This window comes from Canis lupus, chromosome 11 (assembly GCF_003254725.2).
Source record: "Canis lupus dingo isolate Sandy chromosome 11, ASM325472v2, whole genome shotgun sequence".
Lineage (NCBI taxonomy): Eukaryota > Metazoa > Chordata > Mammalia > Carnivora > Canidae > Canis > Canis lupus.
Window position 1 is genome coordinate 3276575 of NC_064253.1, and position 27358 is coordinate 3303932.

Genomic DNA, 27358 nt, shown 5'->3' on the forward strand with positions numbered 1-27358 from the left:
CACGGTTCACCTTTGGGTCCCCTTTTGCTCAGGAAGGATGGCTTGGTCAGGTCACTGGAATCTGCACAGTGACACCATAAGCAAGGCAGCAGCTTGTCCACCATTCTGATGCCTCTGTCCTCAGGCATCCCTGGGGAGTCCTTGATTGAGGTACATCTTGGGGAAAAGCAAACAGGGTTCCTCTATATGGTTTTCACCAGAGAGGGTGTTCTGTGCATTCTCTGACACACAGCATTACCACCCACCCTGCCCTCCCCTTCCCTTCCCACCTCAGTCACCTCAACTGGGGCCCTTCCAGCCACCCTGATCCCCCTCTGCCTACCTTCTATGCCCTCTCGATGTCCCTGCCACAACCTTGGCTCTAGACACCACTGGCAGCCTCGTTACTGGCCTCCCTGCCTCCCCATCTGTCTCTCCACCCTGCCAACAGCTAAACGCCAGGCCACTGAGTCTGGAGCTCTGAATCCTCTCCCTCCTAAGGTGATTACCTCAAGCCCACTTCTGCTACCATTCTGAATTTTTTTTTTTTTTTTTTTTTTTTGCTGGTCCCTCATCACACACTCTCCCTCTTCATTCAGCTGACCTCTATCGGAAGGCCCTGCCCGGAGCCCAGAGCATCCTTCAAGGCTCTGATAGAATGTCAGCGGCTCTGACAAGTCGGCCCTGGAGGCCCAGGCAGAATGAAACAGGCTCTCTGTGTCCTCTCGTAATGCCTGGCACATTATGATGCTGTTCATAATGGCCTGCTGTATGGCTGCCTCCCCTGCTGTTCCGTGAACATATCCAGGGCAAGGGTCATATCCTATTATTAACAAAAACAATAAAAGAAGGGCCAGTCAGCATATTCCGTGTAATTAGGTGGCAAGCATTGTAATAGGTGACTCTTGTACACAGGCTGATTCATTCCTCAGCAACAGGGCCAGGAAGTCACAGGGGGTTGGGGGGACGAGGGAGCCTCCCTGGGGACCACCCCCAAAACACACCATCTAAGTGAAAACAGCGCCCTGGTATGCAGTTGTGGCTCCCATCTCACCGCCCTGAGGCTGGATCGCCTGCCCTCCACCCCACTACACTTTTCTGAATCAGAAATTGTGGAGCAACCAGGGAACCCTAGGAGACGGGTCCTATCATTGTCCAGTTTTACAGATGGGGAAATGGAGTGCGAGAGGGTCACCTGGCGGGCAGGGCTGGAACCCCACGCACCAGCCTCTGTGAGACCACCGTCAGAATCCCGGGGCCTCCCTGCCTCCCCGTGCGCCCAGCTCTGGGCTTGGCCCCTGGCTCAGCTCTGCCGGCTGGAGGGTTGAGCTCTGGGACTCCCACACCACCTACCTACAGTCGAGGGTCACTGCAGGCCTCGGGGGAGGCAACCGTGTTCCCCCGGCTCCGGGTCTGCAAATGACAACGTCAAAGTGAACTCTAGCCAGGGAGGTAATTCAGCTCAGAGTTCTTGCCCTTCACCCACTCACTCCTTTCCACTCCATCTGGTGATTAAAAGGGAGGAGGAAAAAAATACAATACACACATCCCCCAGGGGTCCAAGACTCCAGGATCTGGTTCCAGAAACAGAAAGTTACTTTATTAGCTGTCACAGAAATTTCACTGTGACCCCAAAGTAATTTCCCCAGAGAGAGGCAAATCTCCAGGAGCCGGGAATAGACGAGAAGATTATTGCTTACCCTGCTGGGCAAGCAGGGTCTGTATCCGGTGCTCTCAGAGTCCAGCGAGCTGCCCTGGATTGGTGCCTACCCCCTCCCTCGGCCCCAGAGGCTCCTGGGAAAGGCGGGCTCCAGCGGCCGGCCGGGTCAGTGCTGGGGTGCCCTGCATGAGCCCCTCGGGGCACCAGGACAGTGATTGGCCGGCAGGGCATGCTGCAAGTCAGAAGGAATCCACTGGCTTTCAAAACGGCCAGGGGCTCTGAAACCAAACGGGTTTGAATCCCACCTCTGTTAAGCTCCACCTCTGTGGCCCGGAGAAAATTCTATCTGTTCCCTGCCCGGCCCGCTGCCCCCCCCCAGCACCCTCAGCTGTGGACTGGACAGGAGGGCACAATGGTGCTGGGTCGCCCTCCCTTGGTGGCATCAGGTACAAACTGAGGCCTCCGGGCTGGGGTCCCAGGGAGTTGCTGAGCCGGGTCTCTGGGCCCCACGGCCTCGGCCCCCCACCCCCAGCCTCACGGCTCAACGAGGGACGAGGGACAAGGGACGAGGGACGGCAGAGCTTGGCTCTGGTCTCAGGGACTCAAAGAATGAATCTCGCGGACAGCAGCGAGGAGGGCCTAGAGGCTGATCAAGCAGAGGCACAGGGCAAGCTCTCCGGAGTGGGAGGAGTCCCAACAAGGCTTGCCACTGAGGGCTTTTATGGTCTTTTATAGGAAACTGACCAGGGTACTTGGTAAATTTCTTGTTGATATGGGAGGGGGGGTGTTTAGAACAAACAGGGTGGACTTGTAACTATCATGATAGCACATAAGATGTTTTTGTAAATATCATGGGAACAAGGGTTCCCTTCTCTTTGGTTAGTGTCTCCTCCATAGCATTTCTCTACATCTGGGGTTTCTGTGAGCCTAGTCAGGTTGCCCATGGCCTTGAGATTCTTGTGCCGTCTTGGTGTGAGCAGGGACTATTATAGCACCTTAATGACATATTTCTGTGATTACTTAGTACCCATTAAAGGGGGATACTCCCTAACATTTTGGAGCTAGGGAGCCAGGTTTATTTTTTCTATTTTTACTGTCTTATCTCTGTTTTCTTGGGATGGGTAGGAGCCTGGCTCTGGGGCCTTTCCCTTATCTTTCCCTGCCTAGCCCTGTCTGGCCCTAAGTTGTTCCTGCATCAGGAGGACCAAGCGTCAGAGATGGAAGAGACTCCCCAGCCACACGGCTGCCGTGGGATAGAACCCAACGTTCAAGTCCTGGTCCTGCCATTTTGCTCAATTCCTCTGCGGAAGGGGGGGACATCCTGGTGGGACCACGTGTGGCCTGTCATGGAGAGGGAGCCTCAGGGCCAGGGAGTGTGTGATGAGGAGGTGCTCCAGGAGGCTGAAGAGCCAGCCCCTTGAGAAAAAGCACATGGCCTGCTACTTCCCCACAGTGTGGCCTGGGGTGGGAGTGCGTGACCTTAGGCCACTACTTACACTCTCTTAACCCTGATTTCCCATCTGTAAGGTAGAGATGATAATAGCACCTGCTTTCTAGGGGCGGATGGGAGCCTATATCAGTCCACTGGGCTGCAAGGATGGAGAACCACAGACTGCATGCTTGTTGTAGGTATGCCCTCAGCTCTGAGGCTAGAGGCCCCAGGTGAAGTTGCGGGCTGGTGTGGTTTCTTCACTTCTTGGCTTTCAGATGGCTGTGTTCTCCCTGCGATTTCACATGGGCTCCCCGCTCCCCTCTATGCTTGTCTGTGTCATAATCTCTTATTGTTAGGACAGCAGCCGGCCGTTGGATTAGGGTCCACCCTAATGACCTTATTTTAATTTCGGTACCTCTTGGGAGGCCCAATCTGCAAATACTGCCACATGCTGAGGTCCTGTGGCTGGGACTTTAATATATGAATTTGGTGGGGAGAGGGGAGGGACATAGTTGAGCCCACACAGAGGGTTAAATGAGGGGAGAGTGGGCTGTAATGAAAAATAAATATTTGGTCTTTGTCCTCGATTCCTGGCACATGGCTCCTTAAAGTCTTGGAATCTTGAGTGATAAGAGTTGTGGATGCCAATGAGATGGCTGGTGTCTGAGGTCCCCAGAGAGCTGCAGGGCATGGGGGCACGGGGGGGGGAGGGGGTGGGGGGGGTGGGGGGGGATAGTGTGATCTGGCTTCCCAAAAGATCAATCCATGATAACAGGGTTGGGAACTTTGAATTCTTTTCCCACCCCCAGGGTGGGAAGTCAACTGACCGTTGAGTGTAATCACCAATGGCCAATGATTTAATCGCCACACCTACTAATGGAACCTCCATAAATCCCCAAAGGCTAAGGTTTGGAGTTGGGAGAACTTCAAGGCTGGTGAGCACAAGGAGCCAGGTACAGAGATGAGAGCGTCCCCTTCCATTCCAGGAAGATGGCATGCTCCAACTCCATGGGGACAGAAGCTCCTGCTCTTGGGACCTTTGTGAGCTCATCCTCTGTGTCCCTTCATCTGGCTGTTCATCTATATCCTCTGTATAGGAAAAGTAACTTTCTGAGGTCTGTGAGCCATTCTAGCAAATTATGGAACCTGAGGAGGGGTTCATGGAAACCCCCAGTTTATAGCCAGTTGGTTAGAAGTACAGATGGCCTGATACTTGCAGTTTGTGGGATTGAGCCTTGATGTCTGTGGGGTCTGTGCTAACTCCAGGCAGTTTAGCATCTGGATTGAATTAAACTGTTGGGCCCCTGGTTGATGACGGAGAGCTAGAGAAGTGAGTTTGGAAATGACACCATGTGTTGGATGTCAGGAGGGGAAAGGGCATGTCGGAGAGTGAGGAGCTCAGGGCACCTGACCTTTGAGGAGCTCAGGAGCTCAGGGCCAGGGGTGTGGGGTGGGATGTGGTGAGGTGGTCCTTCAGATTTGAGCAGATGGGGATCCCTGGGTGGCTCAGGGGTTTAGCACCTGCCTTCCGCTCAGGGCGTGATCCTGGAGTCCCAGGATCGAGTCCCACATCAGGCTCCCTGCATGGAGCCTGCTTCTCCCTCTGCCTCTGCCTGTGCCTCTGCCTCTCTCTCTCTGTGTCTCTCATAAATAAATAAATAAATAAATAAATAAATAAATAAAATATTAAATAAATACATAAAATTAAAAAAAAAAAGATTTGAGCAGATGGTTGGTTGGTGGGTGAGGGGCCCCATAGGCAAGGGCCTCAAAGCAGCAAGACAGCTGATATCGGAGTCTGTGCCCAGGACTTCGCTGGCAGAGCAGGAGAGAAGGCAGGTGGACAGCCGGGAGGTGCTCAGAGGATGGTTGTGCAGCAGGGCCATGGGCCCTTGCCACACTCCCCATGTCCCTGGGACATTGCCCTGGAAGTTCCTCACTTGCCTGCTTCCTTCTTCCTTCCCCTTCTGCCCAGCATCATCTTCCTCCTTCCTGGCTCGACTCTTCTTTAGTGGGCAGGTGACCTCAGGCCTCACTGGGTGCAAATGCACAAAGCCAGTTCTGGCTGTTGAGGAGCAGGAGTCAATGACGGAGCCTGTGTGGCCTCAGCCTCTTTTCTGCTGTGCTCTGACCATGGGTGAGTGACCCTTATCAGCTGTCCCTGGCTCTGGGGTCTCCTGCCTCCCTACCACACTCCCCCACCACCACTGGGTTCAGCCAGTGGGATCACAGGACGGAATGAGAGGGCCACACACTGGAATAGCCTGTGGCAGTTCTAGCTTTTGTTGGTGACTCAGTCCCTGGGCTCCAGCAACACCACCTCTACTCATTTGTTGACCCAGTTTAGGGGCGTGGGAGTAGCTTCCGCTGTTGCTAAACTTTGAGTTATTTGAAACATCCTCCGTTCGGCTGCTAGACATCTCCAACACCTGTGTGACTAGCCTCCTGCATTAAATTCCCCCTTTTCGGGGCACCTGGGTGGCTCAGTGGTTGAGCATCTACTTTGGGCTCAGGGCATGACCTCAGGGTCCTGGGATCGAGTCCCACATCAGGCTCCCTGCAGGGAGCTTGCTTCTCCCTCTGCCTGTGTCTCTGCCTCTCCCTCTCTGTGTCTTCCATGACTAAATAAATTAAGTCTTTAAAAAAATAAAGTAAATTCCCTCTGTTGTAAATACTTTTGTTGCCTTAATTAGACCCTGTCTACTAAGATGTAAAGACTTTTTTCTGAAGCCTTCACAATAAAAGGACACCGCTCCAGAAGGTACTTTGAAAGGCTCTGCGATGACCTAATTGCAGCTAGAGTCCTAACACATAAGGAAGTGCCTGCGCATTTTTTTATTCCAAGACCTTAAAAGCAGCTTTCATATGTCCTCTTCTTTCCAGTCAGGAGTTTTAAACTGCTTATATCTAATCAGAATTGGCATTCATTTCTCTTACTTCTTGTGGACTTCTGAAAGATTTCTGTTCTCTGCCTATAGAAAGTTGCAGAAGATGTTTCTCCCTAGTCCACTGTTAGCTTCCTTAGGTGAAGTAAGCACAGACACTTTTGTTTGTTTGTTTTATAAATTTATTTTTTATTGGTGTTCAATTTGCCAACATATAGAATAACACCCAGTGCTCATCCCATCAAGTGCTCCCCTCAGTGCCCATCACCCAGTCACCCCGACCCCCCGCCCACCTCCCCTTCCACCATCCCTAGTTCGTTTCCCAGAGTTAGGAGTCTCTCATGTTTTGTCTCCCTTTCAGCACAGTTTTGATAGAATCCTCCTCATCATGAGAGGTTTCGTGGCTGGAACCTGTGGCAGTTCCAGAGGGTGTCTGTATTCCTTTCCCGTGGACTCTGTAGTAAATTATCACAAACTTAGAGGCTTAAGACAACCTATGTCTATCCTCTGAAAATGCTAGAGGCCAGAAGTCCAAAATGAGTTTCATGGGGTTAAAGTGAGGGTGTCAGAAGGGCTGGTTCTTTCCAGAGGCTCATGTGGAGGAGGGGAAACGCATTCCTGGCCTCTCCAAACTTCTGGTGGCCACATCACTTTGGTCTCCCCCCTCATAGTCATATTGCCTTCTCCTCCCTCTGCCTCTCTCTTATAAGGACACTTGTGATCACCTGTAGGAATAATCCAGATAATCTTCCATCTCAAGAGCATTAACTTAATCACATCTTCAAAGTCCCTTTTGCCATTTTAGATAACACTCACAAATTCTGGGCATTAGAAGGACAGGGAGATCTCTGGGGGCCACTATTCAATCGTCTTCAAACATAGTGTCTTCCAGAACTTCATCATGGCGACTGTATTCTACAACTATCTCTGTGGGAATAAGCTTTTGCTCCCAGAATGAGCTTTCCAAAACCAGCTCCAACTGGGACATACCCAACGTGGAACGTGAGGGTGGCTCCTGAGCTTTACAGACACAGGTCCAGCCCCTGCCCTGCAGGCACCCACTGACCTTCTGGGTAGTTTTCCCACAGCTCCTCCATCACCCACACCTTTGGCTCTCCTGCTGGTCTTCCATAAACTGACCGTGTGCCTTCTGTGCCCTGCTCATGCTGGACCTGCTGCTTGGGTTCCCATCTCCCACCTCTGCCTGGAGCACGCTGCTCATCTTTCATGGCTCATCCCCATGTCTCCCTGCTCTGTGCTCCCATCCCTGGTTCTGTGTTAATGCACCCATCACAGTAGACTTACTGCTGCCTGACTCCCCAGGTAGGGACCTGCTGCCTCACCGTACGTACCTGGCGACTCCTCATGAGCATCAGCGTGAGGAATCACTCAGGACACAGCAGTTACTTGGAGAACAGGACTTGTGTTGAATTGTGCAGATGATCTCATTATAATTTCATCAGCAGACCTTATTTCCCAAGGTGCCATTTAAAGGAACCACGGAGGGGCACCTGGGCGGCTCAGTCATTATGCATCTGCCTTTGATTCAGGTCATGATCCCAGAGTCCTGCTCAGCAGGGAGTCTGCTTCTCCCTCTTTTTTTTTTTTTTTAAAGATTTATCTATCTATTTATGATAGACATAGAGAGAGAGAGAGAGGCAAAGACACAGGAGGAGGGAGAAGCAGGCTCCATGCCAGGAGCCTGACGCGGGACTCAATCCTGGGACCCCAGGATTGCGCCCTGGGCCAAAGGCAGGTGCCAAACCACTGAGCCACCCAGGGATCCCTGCTTCTCCCTCTGCCTCTGCCACTCTCCCTGCCTATGCTCTCTAGCTCTCTCTTTCTCAAATAAATAAATAAAATCCTCAAAAATTTTTTAAAAAATAAAGGAACCATGGAATTCTGTTGGTCTCTTTCTCAACATCCTGCCTGGAGATCATAAATAAGCACGTGTTCCCCACACATACCAGTATGTGCATACCACGTGTGCATACATGCACGGACCTTTCCCACAGAGGTAGACAAGCCAGGGAAGTGACAGCCCTTAGGAATAGATAATAAAGCTCAGATAGATAAAAAGTTTTGTTTTAGCAAAACAAAACCGCTCTTCTTTCTCTTTTCTTCCCAGCTTCCATCTTGTCCTTTCCAGGGTACAGTGAGCCCTGGAGATGGGATTGCCATTCACATGCCTGGAAAATCGGAATCCATTTCTGGAATTCTTGGCAATGGTGGCGGAATTCCAGTGGGCAGAGGTCCTGGAAGTTGGGGCCCTGGTGAGGTCACCTGTGCACCTTTATTAGCTGCTTGTGGGGAAGAAATTCCTCATGGGTTGTGATCGCTTATTCCCAGCAGGAAGAACATTAAGAAACCAGCTCTCAGGAGACAGGAAATGAATGTACAGTCAAGAGAATGCAGTACATTCTGAGTTAAGTGACCTATATTCAGGCTTACAGTCTCAGAGTGACAGTTTCACCTATAAGTATTTCATGCTTTTAAAATTCAGCATGGTGGCAAGCAATTACACACATGTCTTTCCCAGCTGATCTTGAGTGAACACCCATGGGACCTGATGTGGTCGTGGTATGAGCACAGAGCCTGTCTGGACCAGGAGCCTGGAAGGGTGGCCTTGACAGAAGGAAGGGTGCAGTCAGTGGGGACAGACCAAACCTGAGCTCTAGCTGTGCCTTGGAGGGTGAAGAGCATGGTATGGACAGAGCCAGGCCACTGGCTGGAGGGGGAAAGCAGAGCCACCCTGCCCTGTGAGACCCTCTCAGTGGAGACACTTGGATGGCACCTGGTAGGAGCCAGGGGAAGTGATGAAGGGTGGAGCAGGGAGGGAGGGACACAGGACTCTGTTCACAGAAGGTCCCTCTGACATCAGTGTGGAAGCGGGCTGGGGGAGACAGTCAGAGGGCTTTGTACTTTCCAGGCAGGAGACCAGGTGGCCCCACCAGGAAAATGGAGCCAGACTGGAACTCTGGGGTGTCCTCAGCATCGATGCCCCATGGGCCTAGATTACCATGAGACTCCGATCAAGGGAGTACCGCATCTTTCTGCAGAGGAAAGGAAAGGTACTTGACTTTTGAGGAGTCAAAAGGGGGAGGCTGAAACGTGGTGGCAGGAATGCTAAGCTTGAGGCAGGCAGGCTTGCCTGGGGCGCATGTCTCCTGCCCCCATCTGTAGAATGGGGATACCACCCCATGCCCAAGGCCGAGAGAGATTTACGGCTGCTGAAATGGCAGGTGCCCACCACAGGCCGATATTCCTATATATTCACCTGCTTCTCCTGCCCTTCCTCCCTCAAGCACCTGGTCTAGAGAGGGAGGTTGGATGCCCTTACCAAACGTGGGTCAGGAGGATGCCAGGCCTGTGTAGGTCTGGGGTGCAGTAGGGTCTCAGAAACACATGGAGGATCTGCCCCATCTGTGTGCTGGCACCTGGAAACGCTGCCCTGTGGGAGCCTCTGAGGCCCAGGCCCACTGGGCTGGTAGCCTCTGTTTCTGCAGCCTCCATCAGGCATCCGAGGGGTTAAAATCCAATTGCCAGTCCTGGTTCAGGAATGAAATGAGGCCTTAAAAGAAATACCATGGACCAAGAGAGTGACAGTGTCCTGGAAGAGCGGGAGACATCCTGTCCCTAGCCCAGCCCCAACTCACAAGCTGGGCGCTGACACAATGAGGTCAGGAGAAGTGGCTGCTGTCCTGGTTCAGGGGCTGGAAGGACGGGGCTTCTGAGCAGAGGCTGCCAGCCACCAGACCCCATCCAGCAGGCCAGGCTGTGATGCCCTGTTCCTGGATACGGAGCCCAGGCCACAACATTCATTTATTCAGTCTTCACAGAGTGCCAAGGAACTGGAGGGGTCCGAGGCCCCGGAGGCTGTCTCTGGGTCCCTGTCACTGCTGGTGGTGGGAGGTCATGGGCCCCACACTGAGCTTGGCATGTGCACATCCATCCTGCTGGCCTTTCGGGGCCAAGGCACTGAGGCCCCAGCGTGTAAACCACAAAGCCACTTGTCCCTCCCAAGAGAATTCATGGTTTCTGTGCAGAAACTACTGAAGTTTATGTTCAGCTTTTATATTATGACTCCATGTAATTAGATTTCATTGCCTGAAGTTTCAGAAAAATAATGAGAAACTTGTAGGGTTATGGAGCTCATCTTTTCCTGGCCCCGCAATATCTGGTGGGTTGAGGTTTTTAACAAAAAGTCTCTTGAATGATTTTGGTTGATCATGGCTTCTCCTTATGCTTTATCCCTTCAGTTTGAAAAGCACAAGAGGTGAGAGGTTCAGTCAGTTAAGTGTCCAACTCTTGGTTTCAGCTCAGGTCATGATCTCAGGGTGGTGAGATCGAGCCCCACATGGGGGGCTCCTCGCTCAGCACAGAGTTTGCTTAAGATTCTCTCTCTCTTCCTCTCCCTCTGCTCCTCTCTCTCCCTCATGCGCTCATGTGTGCTCTATCTTTCTCAAATAAATAAAATCTTTTAAAAAATAAATAGAGGGGGATCCCTGGGTGGCTCGGCGGTTTGGTGCCTGCCTTTGGCCCAGGTCCCGATCCTGGAGTCCCGGGATCGAGTCCCACATTGGGCTCCCCGCATGGAGCCTGCCTCTGCCTGTGTCTGTCTGTCTGTCTGTCTCTCTCTCTCTCATGAATAAATAAATAAATAAATCTTTAAAAATTTAAAATAAAATAAAATAAATAGAAAGCAAAAGAGCTGCCCAGGGGTCTCTCAGCTTCCAGCAAAGGAGGCCAGCCTTGGTACCTTCTTGTCTGGATGGAAGGCAGCCCGGGAAGCCAGAGGCTGCCCTCCCAGCACAGGGTGTTCAGTCTCCTCTGAGGATTTGTGATTCCCCTTCCTCCTATGCTACCTGAGATCTGAAGCAACTGAGAATACAAATAGACTTGTCAGGGCTCAGAATGCCTGCTTCACTGCTGGAAAGGCTGAGCTAGAGGGAGGGACTTGGCCCCGAGCCCAGTGGGCTTCCTAGCACTTCTTTCTGGAGTCCAGACTGTGGGGTCCCAGAGGGTGACACGCAGACACCCACCCAGCCAACCATTGCTGGTCCTATCCATGCCTTCTTAAGGGCCTGCAACAGTGAAGACACTTGTGCCACCGGTTGGGAGGTCACAGGCCACAGTGGCCAAATCCTGCTCTGACCACTGGCCACAGGCATCTTTCCCAGTGCTGCGTGGCTGCTCCAGGGTAGAGCTAGGAGATGGCAGTTTCTTCCCAAAACTTGTGGTCAGGGCCAAAGTGGACAAATGGGTAGAAGGAGAGAAGGGTCTCCCTGCATGGCCCTGGCACATGGTTAATGCCCAGGAAACTTATTGTTTAATTGAGTTATAGTGGACATATAACATTACATTAGTTTCAGGTGTATGACATAATGATTTGATACGTGTATACAGTTGACCTTTGAACAACAAGGATTTGAACTGCTCTGGTAGACTTACATGTGGATTTTTTTTCAATGAATATACATATATACATTACAATAAATGTGTTTTCTTGGGGCACCCAGCTGGCTCAAGTCAATTAAGCATCTGCCTTCAGCTCAGATCCTGATCCCTAGTGCCCTGGCCACTACTGATCTTTTTACTGTCTCCAAAATGTTGCCTTTTCCAGAACGTCATATGATTGGAATCATACAACATGTAGCCTTTGCAGATTGGCTTCTTTTACTTAGTGATTATGCATTTTGGTTTCCTCTGTATCTTTTTATGGCTTGATAGCTCGGTTCTTTAGTGCTAATATTCCATGGTCTGGAAGGCCTACAGTTTATGAATCCATTCACCTGCCAAAGGATACCTTGGCTGCATTCAGGTTTGGGTAGTTATGAATAAAGCTACTGTAAATAGCCATGTGCAGTGTTTCATGCGGACATAAGTTTTCAGCATCTTTGTATAAACACCAAGGAGTATAATTGCTGGGCCGAAGGGTAAGAATAGTTTTGTAAGAAACTGGCAAACTATCTCCCACAGTGACTGTACCATGTTGCACATTCAGCACCACTGAATGAAGGTCCCCATTGGTCCATACCTTCGACAGCATTAGGTGTTGTCAGCAGTCTGGATGGCCATCCTGATAGGCATGTAGTGATATCTCACTGCTATTGTAATTTGCACCTGCCTGATGACATAGGATATGGAGCACCTATTTATATGTTTATTGGCCACCTGTATGTCTTCCTAGTGAAGTATCTGTTAAGATCTGTGACTCATTAATTGGATTGTTTGTTTTCTCTTTTTTTTTTAAGATTTTATTTATTTATTTATTCATTCATGAAAGACACAGAGAGAGTGGCAGAGACATAGGCAGGAGGAAGAAGCAGGCCCCCTGCAAGGAGCCCAATGCAGGACTCAATCCCAGACCCAGGATCACGACCTGAGCCAAAGGCAGACGCTCAACTGCTGAGCCACCCAGGCATTCCTGCCTGGATTGTTTGTTTTCTTCTCGTTGACTTTCAAAAGTTCTTTGTATATTTTGGGTAACAGTCCTTCCGCCCCTTCTACCTCACAGCCTCCCTCCTGAGGAGAAGGAGGTGAGGTCCAGGACCTGTATTTGGTCCCTTAGAAGGAGAGAGGTACCCTGGGTCATGCACCAAACCCTCATTTTGTGCCATTTCTACACCCATGATCTCATGGAATCCTCAAAGTGGCCTGGGTGAGTGTGCACTTTATGGACAATGTCTGAAACTCAGAGGAGAAATAACCTGCCAGGGTGGCCCCGAGCCATAACCGAAACCGTTCAGGTTTCGTTGAGGAATTGTTATTTTAAGAGCATGGACCTCACTTCTGACCCAGAGAACACAGAATGACCACAACCACCCAGATGTTTCAGATCCGAGAGCTGTTGGTATGCCCTCTCTTTGTTCAGCTGCAGGGAAGAGCATTCAATGTTCTCTCTCCAAAACGATGTGTGCATTTTACTGCCTCTTGCAAGGAGTGGTGAGGCAGAGGACATGCTCGGGACCCAGATCAAAGGGTTTCCCCTGAAGCCCTGCTGTTCTGTCTGCACCCTGTGGAACAGAGCTCACCCCAGGGCGCTGGGCAGGCCAGCCAGATTTAGGTTCACACGACATCCCGCACCCAACGCAGTGAAGCTGGTTTTTAACGAGCGTGTGTATAGCCTTTGTCCTGGAGAGGATACGAGGGGTGCTTTGGCCCCCAACACAGTGGAAGTCACTGTGAGTGAATGAGTGACGGCATCCTGTATGATGAATACATGCCTGTCTGCAAACAAGGCTGCTCGACCCAGTTCCTGCCCGCCCCGCTGGGGCAGGGAGTGGGCTTGAACTTCTTCCAACTCCTGCTTCCACCCTCAAGGAAGAGGCCCTCGGATTCTAATACATAATTGTGATGTGATGTTAAGACAATCATTCGATGGCCAAGCTTCAGTGTCGTCATCTGTAAAATGGGCTTCTTAGCCCTCAGCCCTCCTGGATTGGGTGGGCTGAGGGCTGACTCAAGGTCGGGAGGGTGAGGCACCACTACTGCCTCATACCCACCCCCACTCAGCCACTGGCTCACAGACCTCTCCACCCATAGCGAGTGGAGCATCCTGGCATTAGTTAGTGTGACCGTGGGACGTGGTACCAGGTCCCCACCCTGCAGCAGCCTTCACAGAGGCTCTGTTTCCCCACAGTCCAACGAGGATGGTAAATGTACCTCCAGGACTAGCGCTAAGGCAAGGATCAAAGGAAATGGGACCATGCCAGGGCTTGGTATGTGTTTTTGTGGTTGAATTTTTTTAAAGGATTTTATTTATTTATTCATGAGAGACACAGAAAGAGAGAGAGGCAAATACACAGGCAGAGGGAGAAGCAGGCTCCCTGTGGGGAGCCCAATGCAGGACTTGATCCCAGGACCCCGGGATTGCGACCCGAGCCGAAGGCAGATGCTCAACCCCTGAGCTACCCAGGTGCCCTTGTGTTGAGACTTTAATCCATCACCACAGTCAGCTCCCAACACAGGTTTAACTACCCCCTTTTACAGGTGAAGGAAAACAAAGCTCAGAAAGGCTGAGTGACCTGAGCATGGTCACACAGCTGGTAGGGATGGAGCCTGCTTAGAAATCCAAGCCCTCCTAGAAGAGTCTGGTGCCCATTCAGCAATATCTCGGCCGACTCCCCACCATGTCTGTTCTTCTCCTATAAAAATCATTTTTCTTAATGGAACATGCCCATGGGGTCAACCTGTATCTCCAAACGTGAGATCGTGTCTAATTGATAATGCACTTCAAAAGTGGTTTGGGGCTACACGTAGGAATTGCCAACAAGGAGAGCCCCGGTTTTTTCCAGCCTGATCTGTTTACGGAGAGAAAACCCAACAAGAACAGAGAGTTTTAAAGGCTCTCAGTGAACAAAGAACACTGGTTGTCCTCTCCTGGGCTGGGGTTCTGTGACCCCTCTAGCGGAGAGGGGGCGTTCTGTTTTTATTTCTGCTTTCAGCAGAGTTTTCCCTGGGAATGGAACTCTGTTTCAAGTCCTACTAATAAAATGAAAACAGCAAAGGCCCCCGTGAGGTCAGGCCTTCCCCCAGGGTGGGCGTGATGACCACCCAAAGCACAGGCTTTAGAGCTCAGTGTTTCCCAGTGTTTGAGACATTCTTTGCGCTTTTCAAGTCCCAAAGCCCATATTCGCCCTGTGCTAGAGCCAAAAAGGAAGTAACATCTCACAATAGGGAGGAAGGAATTAGGACCTGTTCTGTAGTCCGCCCTCTGCTGCCTTTTGAATCTGCAGGACAGCCCCACAGAAGGACTTCCCTTATCCCCATCTTATAGAACAGCAGACTGAGGAACGTGGCATCATTTCCCCCAGGTCACATGGCTGGTAAATGAGAGGCTGGGGCAGAAACTCAATCTACTGACAATAGAAGGCCTTGGTCAGCCTTCCCCAAAGCTGCAAGCAGAGTGGGGAAAAAAGCTAAAACCCTCCGAAACTGGGGATGGGGCCGGAGAGGAGGGAGGCAGTAGAGCAGCAGAGAGAGGTGCCGAGTCCAGACCCTGCTGCCACCTGGCTTCAAGTCTAGTGCTGCCACGTAACACCTTGTGACTTTGGGCTGTTGTTCATCACCCAGTGCCTTCCTTCTTCGTCTACAAAATGGGAACATAATAATAGTAATACCTACCTCGTATGCTTGGGCAGGTGGAAGATGCTAATTCAGGGGGACAGTGCCTAGCCCCTGGCCCAGAACAGATTTCCAATAAATGTTTAGGTGTCATTATCAATTACTTCAGCCCTGGCATCAAAGGGCTAGAAGTTTGCCTCTTCTCCCCTGGTCCTGGTGCCACACCCATGGTGTGGCCATGGCCAAGTTGCCACTCTCCTTAAAAATTGGTGCCCTGGGGTTCCTGGGTGGCTCAGTAGTTGAGTTTGCCTTTGGCTCAGATCATAATTCTGGGGTCCTGGGATTGAGTCCTGAGTCAGGCTCCCCACAGGGAGCCTGCTTCTCCCTCTGCCTGTGCCTCTGCCTCTTTCTGTGTATCTCTCATGAATAAATAAATAAAATCTTAAACAAAAACAGTGCCCAAGCCTGGATGGAAGGGGGTAGGAAGCAGACCGTGCGGGGGCGACTCTGTTTGCCTCATTCATTCTACAAGTGTTTCTTGAGCATCTACTATGGACACTAAGGAGTGAATAAGGAAGGCATGTGCTTGCTCCACTGGGGCTCACGTTCTAGAAGGGAGTGGCACACATTGAATCTGTAATTTCCTGATCTCATGTTGGCACAGTTCCTGGACCTCCGCACTCCTGCTCAAACTGAAGCCATGTCGTTGACCACCCCTGACTAAGGATGTAGAGTGAGGCTGCCCCTGGACACAGACAAGCAGAGGATGATGTGCATTCCCGAGGCTTGTTTCAGATTTTCTCTCTCTGACATTCTCATCTTCACCCTGCTACTGCCAGAGGGCTCGGGTGGGATGTGAGGTTAGATTCTGCACGCTGCACAGGTCACTGTGGGCGTGGAAGGCTGGCTGAAGGGCTGGCCAGCTGCCTGATGCCCAAGCTACAGTGGGCTTCAGGGAGGGCTGAGGATGGAGGTTTCTGAGGTTCAGCAGGCTGGACCCAGGCAATCAGGGGCAAGCAGCACCTAAGCTGGGGTTAGGCATCCAGACGCAGCTGAGATCCATGGCTGAGATGGGCTTGTGGGGGGCAAAGTACATGTTTCTTGTTAAGGGGACAACAGGGTCAGGGTCTGGCCAGGAGGGCTGAGAGTCAGGTAAGGGCTCCAGTCTGTGGAGGAGCTTGAAGTATCACAGGGCAAGAGAGTTGAGCCTCGAGCTCAGCTAAGAGGGCTCAGTTAATCCAATAATAATTATATGAAATTAGTAGGAATGATAATAGCAGATCCTTACTGAGTGCATAAAAGTCTCCTACTTTATGAGTATGTGCTTGTTCAATCATCAAAACCCCGAAGCAGATGCTATCATCATCCACAATTTACAAGTCAGGAAACCATGACACAGAGAGATTAAGTCAGTTATCCAAGGTCACATAGCTACTGAGCAGAAGAGCTAGGATTTGAATCCAGTGAGTACAAGGTGTCAGACCTTTCAGACACCGGGTGCTCCGCGTAGGACTAGCGTCCTGCAGCCCTCTCTGCTGACAGACCTCAGGCTGCCTCCTCAGGGATGATCTCAGGATTAAGGGGGAGGCCTTGACAGAAGAGCCAAGGACTGAAACATAAAGCTGAACAAATAACAGGCCCTGAATAAATGTTTGTTAATTGAACTTGAAGGGAAAAACTGCAATTTTCTTTGGGCCCAAGTCAGATGCTGCTGGTACAACCCAGTTCAGAATGTCCTTGTTCCGGTGGGTAGTTTGTGATCTTTATCCTAATGGTAGAGACAGGCCACATCTGTTCTGCTAATGAACCCAGTCTCCTTGGCCTGGATGAAGGGGGGGGGGCAGCCGGGGGCTGGGGGCATAGCTACCTAGAAAAACCATCTAATCAGATACTGGTGTTCCTGGGCATTCTTTCAAATGCCCCTTTATCACCAAGGGTTGGCTTTCCGTCTGATACAGACTCTGTGGTTTTCGGCTGTATAATGATATCTTGCTGGGGGAATGTGAGATGGAATGGGGAGGCACCACTGTGGTTTTTCTCCCGGACAGGAGAATCCGGAACATTGCATGCCTGATTCCCTGCCGGAGCAGGGACCAGAGAAAAGCACAGTTCTGCTTCTGGGGAGATGTCAGATTCTTTACCTGTAGAAAACCTGGCAGGGGATCCCTGGGCGGCTCAGCGGTTTAGCGCCTGCCTTTGGCCCAGGGTGCAATCCTGGAGACCCGGGATCGAGTCCCATGTCGAGCTCCCAGGACGGAGCCTGCTTCTCCCTCCTCCTGTGTCTCTGTCTCTCTCTCTCTCTCTCTCTATCATGAATGAATAAATTTTTTTAAAAAAGAAAGAAAGAAAACCTGGCAGTAGCATGAATGTGAAGGCAACAGTCAGCAGGATCAAGCCTCCACTGTTAGAAGTGCTTGTGTGTGTGTGTGTGTGTGTGTGTGTGTGTGTGTGAGACTGTGAGTGATTTGTACATATGTGTGTGTGTGTGCATCTGTCTACATCCTTATGTTGTCCAGGTGCCTGTGTATGTGTGTCTGGCTGTGCATATGCATACATGTCTTGGGCATGTATTGTGCATTTCCGTAACATGTGTGTTTGCACATGTGTGTGTGTGTCCAGAAGAACCATCCATCAGGGAGGACTGGTTCTGCCTTGTCCCGAATTCTAATAAGCACCAGCCTTGTTTTAAGATCAAACAAAGTTGATTTGGTGCTGGGAATGTTTTTGTTGCATCCTGACTCATTCAGCAAGTATGTTTGTCAACAGGCCTGAGGCTGATGTGTAACCACGTGAAATCCCTTGCTTCTGAAAACTCCCGCTCTGATGGGGAAGACTTACACGTCCAAGAGGGACAGGAGATGAATGGGACAAGGCCAGACCCCAGGTCGTGGGTCAGGTTGTGATGGGCCTGGATGTCAGCCGCCTCCTCTTGCTGAATGCACTGCCTGCCTGTGCTTCCCATCTCAGGAATCAGCCTGTCCAGAGACCTGGGCCATCCACAGCAACTCCCACTCCAGATTCCATTAATCACCTACTCAGCTGTGTGACTTTGGACACATTATTTAGTTTCTCTGAACCTCAGTTTTCTTATCTGTAAAATGGGAATGATATTATTACTATTTGGGAGGATTGTATGAGAGCTTGGTTAATCTACCTTCTGTAACATGTGGAACCCATCGGTCTCTCTCTAACCCCACTACATTATCCTGGTCCAGGCAACAGCTCTTTCTAGGCCCTCTCCCTTCCATACATTTTCCAGCCAGCACTGCTACCCTAGGGGTCTTCCATGAAGCAGATCTGATCCAGACAGAAAGGAGAGGACAGGTGCTGATCACTGGCAGTCAGCCAATGATGGAAACAACGTGGGTGACCCAGCCAATCAGGTCCAGCAACTCAGAGCCCTGGGGGCTTCCTGAGTGAGGCAGGCTGGCCTCCAGAGCTCTGTATCTTTGCCCTTCTCTTAGGACATAAGGCTCTTGAGGACAAGGATGCTCACTGTCTTCTGTACTGTATCCAATGTCTGGCAAAGAACAGGTGCTCAATATGTATTTAGTGAGTGAGTGAGTAAATGGAACATTCTGAACTGTGGAAGAATGGCATCGTGGCAACTGATGTTTGAGGATTTCAGCCTCAGACTGGCAGACTGCCTCTGAACCTCTGTCCCTGGTCCGTGGCTGATGGACCCTCATGTGCCCTGCTTTGCCTGCTGCCCCTCACCCATCAAGTAGGATTCAAGGCCCAGCCCTCGCAGCTCCTCCTCTGGAAGCTCCCTCTGGCTCTCTCCTAACCCTGAGGTCACCTTCCCACCCCAGCTCTCTCTGGCCCCGGCCCAATCCTGACAGTTCCTCCCCCTCTGGCCCCGCCCAGTCCTGATGGCTCCTCCCCTAGAAGCTCCCTCTGGACGGGCCCAGCCCTCACAGCCCCTCCCACTCGGCCCCCTCAGCCCTCACAGCCCCTCCCCCAGGCCTCTCTGGCCCCGCCCACTCTGCCTCCGTCTTTAGTATCCTCTCAGGTAGCCTGGCTCTCCTCTCTTGAGGTCGTGGGCTGGAGGAGCTCACAGCCTGGTGGTTGGCCTCTCTGTCTCCACTGGGCAGTGAGTGAGAGCCGTGGCCTCCTTAGCATCCCTATGCCCGGCAGGAGTTCTGGCACAGCTGTGGCATTAAAGTGTCCATGTCCTGTCCACCTCAATGACTGCCCACATGGTCCCTTTATCCTTTGTGGAGGCAGAGAGGACCTCGGAAGAGAACTATCCTGTTTTCATCCCTGAGACCCTCCTAGCAGCAGCAGACCCTTGTAGACATAAACATATCTCATGCAAGACTTGAGTCCATTAGAAGTGTTTTCTGTCACGTGCCTGGGTGGCTCAGTCGGTTAAGTGTCTGCCTTTGGCTCAGGTCATGATCCTGGGGTCCCAGGATGGAGCCCCTCATTGGGCTCCCTGCTCTGGGGGCGGTCTGCTTCTCCCTCTACCCCTCACCCTGCTCTTGTGCTCTCTCACTCTCTCTCAAATAAATAAATCTTTTTAAAAAAAGTGAAGTGTTATCTATGAGGGATCTCTGACTAGCAACTTTAGTCTTTTCCATAAATTGAGTAAGATGTAAGTTTGACAGAGCACAGTAGTTCTTACAGCAGCAATCCTCAAAGAGCAGAGTCCATAGGCCATTGTGGTTTTGATTTGCAATGCCTCGTGATTAATGATGTTGAGCATCTATATTCATGGGCTTGTTGGCCATCTGTATGTCTTCTTTGGAGAAATGTCTGTTCAAGTCCTTTGCTCATTTTCAATGAGGTTGTCTTTCTGTTGTTGTTGTAAGAGTTCATTTTATATTGGATGTATATTCTAGACACATTCTGAATACCAGACCATTGTCAGATGCATGATTTTAAAATGTTTTCTTGGGGTTCCTGGCTGCCTCAGTTGGTAGAGCATGCAACTCTGGATCTCAAGGTCATGATTTCAAGCCCCATGTTGAGCATAAAGCTTTTAAAAATTGTCATTTTTACTTTCTTGAAATGTCCTTTAATACAGAAATTTGTTTTAACTTTGGTGAAGTCCAATTTATCTATTTTTTTTCTTGTGTTTTTTTGTTTTGTTTTGTTTGGCTTTTGGTGTCATATTCAAGAATCATTGCCAAATCCCATCTCAAGAAGATTTATCCCTATGTTTTCCTTGAGAGTTTTATAGTTTTAGCTCTTATACTTAGGGCATGGATCTATTTTGAGTTAGTTTTTGTCTCAGGTGAGAGGTAAGTGTCCAACTTCATTCTTTTGCATGTGGATATCCAATTCTTACCACCACTATTTGTTAAAGAGACACTTCTTTTCCCATGGCATCCTTGTTAGGAATTAAATTAGGGGTACCTAGGTGGTTTAGTCAGTTAAGCTTCCAACTCTTGATTTCAGCTTAGGTCATGATCTCAAATAAATAAATAAATAAATAAATATCTTTCAAAGGAAATTTTGTGCCTAGAATCATATAGTATGTGATGTTTTAAGATTGGCTTTGTTTGTTCAGTATAATGTCCTTCATTTCCATCCAAGCTGTTTCATGTATCAAAAGTTCATTCACTTTTTAAAAGGTTTGTATTTAAATTCCTTAGCTCACATACACTGTTGTATTAGTTTCAGGTATACAATATAGTGATTCAATACTTTCCTAAATCACCCCTGCTCATCACCCGTGCGCTCCTTAATCCCCATCACCTGTTTCCCCATCTCCCCTACTCACCTCCCCTCTGGTAACCATCAACGTGTTCTCTGTAGTTAAGATTCTCTTTCTTGGGTTTGCCTCTCTCTCTTTTTTCCCTCCATGCTCATTTGTTTTGTTTCCTAAATTCCACATATGAATGAAATCATATGGTTTTTGTCCTTTTCTGGCTGATTTCACTTATTTTAATACTCTCTGGCTCCATCCATGTTGTTGCAAATGGCAAGATTTTATTCTTTTTATAGCTGAGTAATATTCTATTGTATGTATGTGTATACATATGTGTGTGTGTGTGTGTGTGTGTGTGTGTGTATACCACATCTTCTTTATCTATTCATTGATAGTTTGTCTCTTTCCATAGTTTGGCTATTGTAGATAATGCTGCTATAAAAATAGGGGTGCATGTTAGTATTAGTATCTTTGTATAATGTAGTGCAGTTGCTGGATCATACAGTAGTTCTATTTTTAACTTTCTGAGGAATGTCCATACTGTTTTCCAGAGTGGCTGTACCAGTTTGCATTCCCACCAGCAGTGCAAGAGGGTTCCCCTTTGTCCACACCAATATGTGTTGTTAATTTTAGCCATTCTGACAGGTGTGAGGTGATATCTCATTATAGCTCTTTTTTTTTAAGATTTTATTTAAATTCCAGTCAGCATACAGTGCGATATCAGTGTCAGGTGTATAACATAGTGATTCAACGCTTGCATACAACACCCAGTGCTCATCACAATAAGTGCCCTCCTTGATCCTCATCCCCGGGACATCTGAGTGGCTCGGTTAGCATCTGCCTTTGCTCAGATCATGATCTTGGAGGAGCCCATTAGTGGCTCTATACTCAACAGGGGGTTTGCTGCTTGTTCTCTCTCTTGTCCTCCGCCTGCTCACATGTGCACACATGCGAAGCCTCCCCCCAACCTCAAAATCTTTTTTAAAAATCCCCATCACCTATTTCCCCCATCCTCTCACCCACCAACAGTTAATTCTATTCACTTTTATTGCCAAGTAGTGTTTTGTGGTGCAGACATACTACAGTTGATTTAGCCATCTAGTTATTGTACGACATTTTGATTGTTTCCAGTTTTGGGCTACTACAATGAACACTTCTGTGAACATCTACCAACAGATTTTTGTGTAGACATAAGATTTCATTTCTCTGAGATAAAGATCCATGAGTGTGTAATCGATGGACTATATGGTAAGTATATTTCTAGGGTTTATCATTGTTACAGTTTTGTGTTTGGTTGGTTTGTTTTTGGGTTTTGGGGGTTTTTTTAGAAACTATTTTCCAGAGCACACTGTACCAGTGTGAGCCAAGTGTAGAAATCCTAACTCATTTCTTATCCCTTTACCCTGCTCCATTTATAGTATAGTTGTCTTAACTGTTTCCATACATTGAGAACCCTATTGAATGGTGTTTTACTTTTTGCTTCAACCATGAAACAGAATTCAGAAAACCCAGCAGAAGGAAGAACTATTGTATTCACCCATATTGTATTCACCCATATTTTTGCTTACTTTATTCTTTCTTACTCTTTGATGTTCCAAGATTCCTTCTCTGGTCATTTACTTTCTTTTTAGAGAACATGCTTTAGGCATTCTTTCAGGGTAGATCTGCTGAGAGTATTTTGGTTTCCTCTTTTGTTCCTAAAGGACATTTTCCTCCGTTCCTGAAGGACAGAATTCTGGGTTTGGTTTAAGCCGTTGAAAAAAAAATGTTCATCATTTCCTTTCGGCCTCCCTGGTCTCTGATGAGAAATTGCTGTCACTCTAATTGTTTTTCTCCTATAGGTTAAGTATCATTTCTGGCTACTTTCAGAAATTTGTTTTTTTGTTTTTGTTTTTAATTTTCAACAGTTTGACTATGATATTTCTTGGTTTGATTCTCATCAAGTTTATCCTGTTTGAGATTTATCCAACATGTTGAATTGGTAAGTTTTGGTCTTTGCCCCATTTGGAAGTCACTCCGTCTCTCCTCCCCTGGGAATCTGGAATGTGAGATCTTTTGTTACCTTCCTAAGGTTCCTGAGCGCTCTGGTCATTTCTGGGTTCTGTCTGTTGTTCAGATCAAGTAATTTCCATTGATTCTCCCTTCTGGTTCTTGGAGTCTTTCCTCTGTCCTCTCCATTCTCCATCCACTGAGCTTTTTATTTGAATGATTGTATTTTTCAGTTGCAACATTTTCATTTCGTTCTTCTTTATATCTTCTATCTTTACATTGTCTGTGCTGAGAGTCTCTGTTTTTGTCATTTGTTTCAAGTGTGTTCTTCACTGCTCGCAAAAGCTTTTTTTTTTTTTTTTTTTTTTTTTTTTTTAGAGCTGTTTTAAAATCTTTGTCAGGGACACCTAGGTGGCTCAGTTGGTTGAACATCCAACTCTTGATTTTTCAGCTCAGGTTACTATCTCAGGGTTTGTAAGATCGAGCCCAGCTCTACACTGGGCATCCAAGTCAGGCTCTACACTGGACATGGAACCTGCTTAAGATTCTCTTTCTCCATATCCCTCTGCCCTTCTGCTCTTCTCCCCACCACTCACTTGCATGTGCACACATGCTCACTCTCTAAAAAAAATCTTTATTAGACAATTCTAACATCCATATGATATCAGTGTTCATATTTGTGGATTGTCTTTCTCACTTAAGTTGAGGTTTTCTAGGTTTTTGGTACAATGAGTGAATTTCTTTTTTTTCTTTTTTAAGATTTTATTTATTTATTTGAGAAAGAGAGAGAGCAGGAGAGAGAGAGGGTCAGAGGGAGAAGCAGACCTGAGAGCCTGATGTAAGACTCAAACCCAGGATTCTGGGATCATGACCTGAGCTGAAGGCAGACACTTAGCCAACTTAACCACCCATGTGCTCCCAATGAGTGATTTTTAATGGAATCTTGGACATTTTGGATAGTTATAAGACTTGGGATCTTACTTGAAATCTTGTGTGTTAGCTGGCCTGCTCAGACACGTATGTATTCATTACTTCCAGCAGGATGGAAGGCCAACTTTTCCACCCAGCCTCCACTGACATCCAAGATGGGGAAAGCTCCTCCTCATTACCCTTGGGAGGGAGCTCAGTTCTGGCTCCTCTGATACCACCCCAATGGAGGCTTTATGTTACAGTCTGGCTAAGGGGGCAGTCTAGTCTGCTCACTACTCTGCCGTGGTATATGGAGGGAGGAGTACAGCTTAGAGTTTTTGGTGTTATATGCCTGGTGTAGAGCTCTTATTCTCTGGAAGTTTTGTCTTGTTATGCTTCTCCTCTTCTTGTACAGAGAGCAGGCTTTCCTTGACTTTTTTGTTCATTGATGTTTCTGAGTCACTGGCTTCTCTATCACTCAGTTTAGAATAGATGAGACAAAACAAAAATTAAAACAATAAAAAGCAAAAACATACACACAAGTGAAGTTACCTGTCATTTCTCAGATGCCAAGGTCTCTAGCTAGCCTGGCTTTTCTTCCCAGCTTTCAGAATCTTCTATATATACATGTGAGAGAGTGTGTATATATATAGAGAGAGTATGTATATGTATGTGTATGTGTATAATGTTCCCATATATAAAATAATTATATATAATTTTAATATTTTAAAAATTTTAATATTTTATAAATGTCCCCCAGGGTTTTCAGCTGTTCTTTCAACAGGTAGAGTAGGGAAAATTATGTCTGCTCCATCTTTCTGCCAAGTTTTTAGTTACTATAGTTTTATAACATGCTTCAAATTTCTAATTGGGCTTGTCTTCACTATTACTCTTATTTTTCAGAGTTTTCAAAGCTATTTTGTGTGTTTTCTCCAGGTGAACCCTGCTATTATTTTAAGCTCCAAAATAAGAGTGTAGCTATGAGTGTTACAAAATCTCATTGATTTTGTAGATTAATTTAAGGAGAATGAGCATCTCTTCAATGCTGAACCTCTGTCTACCTCTCCAGCATCCAAGGATGCTTGCCTTTTCAGCATTTCTTGGTAGAATTATTTTAAGTTCCCTTCCTAGAGATCCTTTAATTTCTTGTTGAGTTGACTCTTGAATGCTCTATCCTTTCTTAGAGCAATCACAAATAGAATGCCTTTCTATTATGCCTTCCTCACTGGGTATTCTTTATATGTGGGAATGCCATTCATTTTTTGCACGTTACATTTATATCCATTTATTTTAGTGTATTCACTCATTATTTCTAGTGGTTTGTAGTTTATTCTCATAGATCGGAGGTATCAAATCATAGCATGTGCTAATAATTATATTTTTCACGTTCCATTCCAACATTAGCATTCCTTCCTTTCTTGTGGTCTTCCAGAAAACTGTTCGGTAATGGTGGCGGTGGTGGCCCATCCTCATCTGGTTCCTGACTTTAATGGGGGAGCTTTCAGTATTTCAGCGAGAGGCACGATAGCATGTTGGACTGTGGTTTGCAACACTGTTTTTTAATAGGGCAGCAGGGAGAACTTACCTATTCTGTTCTCCCTCTTAGCACAGCATCATAAACCAGGCATGGGTAGCAAAGGCACTTACACATAGAAAAACCTTGCCATCTGGAGATTGAAAAACACCCTCCTAAATAATTAGTGGATCAGAAAGAAAATTCAAAAATGGAATAGCAGCATGTGTAGAGAATAATCTACACAAAAACAGAGCTGTGTTAATGAGAAGTCTTGGAATATGTCACCACGTAAAGCAGCTTGGGTGGAAGGGGAATGTGCTGACTCAGAAACAAGAAGCAGAAGCTTCTGGTGCGCTGGCCTTGCAGCAGAGCTGTGGCTCGCTGGCATCATTTCCCAGAGCAAACACAGGACTAGATACCCTGCAAGCCCTTCTGGGGCTTGGGCTGCTGACCACCACAGTGCTTACAGCCTGTGATGCCCATGGGGCCAGTGAAGACAAGCTGTAAGCCGGGTGCAGGGGGTCACCTGGCTGAGCATGGGGAGGGATCACCCCAACTGATGCACCCTGGTGTGGGGGCACCACTGGTAATGTGATATCAATAGAAGCAAAAGATCAAGGTTTGTGAATGATTTCCTTTTCTTTTCTAAATTAAGCAAAATAAATGTTAGTAGCACAGTGATCCCATTCTCATGCTAGTGTTCTGAGTAGAAAGGGGAGAGTTATTGCTTGTGTCCCCTGGGGAATGCCAAGGGATTGGGCCCAGGTCTGTGTGTGAACACCAGGGCCTCCATCCTCACTATTGTGTGGACACCTGCATCTCTGAGGAGTGTGGTGGGAGTTGGAGTCACAGGAGCGAACAGAGGGGCTAATCTGGGCTCACACTCCTTCCTCACCCCGCACTCCCACCGTTAGGAGTTACCTGTGTTTCCCTCAAGTGTTTCATGTTATTTCAGACCTCAGTGCCTTTGCATATGCTGCTCTTTCTGCCTGGAATGCCCTTCTCTTCCTGGCAGACTCATTCTTCTTGCAGACTCAGCTTGGGTCTCTTCTTCCATGAAGAGCCATGCCCAACAGAACTGATTCCTCCTCCCAATGCCACCACAAATGTGGTGCTGTGCCTGCCGTGCTTACAGACCACACTGCATCTACTTCCATATCCCTTACTGAACTGTGGTTCTTTATTGTTAAATGAAATGAATGGATGGTTGGATGGATGGATGGGTGGGTGGAAAAAGAATGATGGTGATGATTATAACTGAGTGCGTTACTAAGGCACCCACACCCAGTAGCATGGCCATCCCTTCTGATGAGCATGGTTCTCGATGGGGGATTTGGGGAGGGAACCCTAGAATTCCCTCTATTACTGCCTGGCCCACAGTGGCCTCCCAGTGAGTGGCTGCCATATTGTCTGATCGTGTTCACCAGGAGCATGAAGGTAGGGTAAGTGAGGGCCATGGGGACATATGGGATGTATGACACCCCAACCTGAGCCTCTGTCTCCTTTGCCTTTCCATTTCCAGGAATCTCACTGAAGGCAAGAAAAGACCCTTTGAACTTCCCTTTAGAAGAATCTCTTATTCTTTTGAGGTTTTCATAGTGAAGAGTTGGACGAGCCTGTGGTTTCAAAGCCTTGGTGGTAGCCTCCCACATCTGTCACTTTATGAGTTGCCCCAGAAGGCTAGAAGGCACCTTCAGATCCATCATTTTTCTTCACAAATACATTTGTTCCCTTTCCCTTGGCCTCATGTTGTCTTTCTTAGAAAGCGTTGCAGATGTTGGGCAGAGTTGGATCAGAGGGAGGTGGCTTCACACAGTGGCTGCACTTGCAAGGCATCCCAGCTCCGAATTATGAAGACCCCGTGGCGCTCTGAGCCTTCAGACGACTGCAGGGTGTTGGGTGTCAGGTCTCAGGGCTTGGCCTTTGTTTCCGGAAGGGACAGACCTAAGGCTGGCCTTTTGCCTGAAAGCAGCAGGTTTGCACAATGTGAACCTGGCATGTCTCCCACAAGAGCTGGGACTCTAGAGGCAGGCAGACTCAGGCTCCAGGGGCTGGCACCTCACATGGGCTGGGTGAGCATCATCTCTGCAATGGGAAGAATTATCTTTCCTTGAATGGGGTGTTGCAAGAATTGAGCCAATGCGCTTAATCCCTCCAAGGGCTGGGGCACCTGGGTGGCTCAGTCAGTTAAGCCTGCCACTCTTGGTTTTGATTCAATCATCAGGCTTCATCCCAGTGTAGTGAGATTGAGCCCCAAGCCCTGTCA

At 48.4% G+C, this 27358-nt stretch overlaps 1 protein-coding gene and 1 long non-coding RNA gene across 2 annotated transcripts in view; both read left to right on the plus strand.

The window, feature by feature from the left end:
* The window catches only part of COL23A1 (collagen type XXIII alpha 1 chain), a 322022-nt gene that overhangs the window by 143064 nt on the left and 151600 nt on the right, over window positions 1-27358 (plus strand). The window lies entirely within an intron of this gene.
* LOC112659623 (uncharacterized) lies at window positions 3940-26828 on the plus strand. Its single transcript, XR_003136417.3, has 3 exons — window positions 3940-4186; window positions 5047-5208; window positions 26615-26828. It is a non-coding gene; the product is annotated as an uncharacterized LOC112659623 (long non-coding RNA).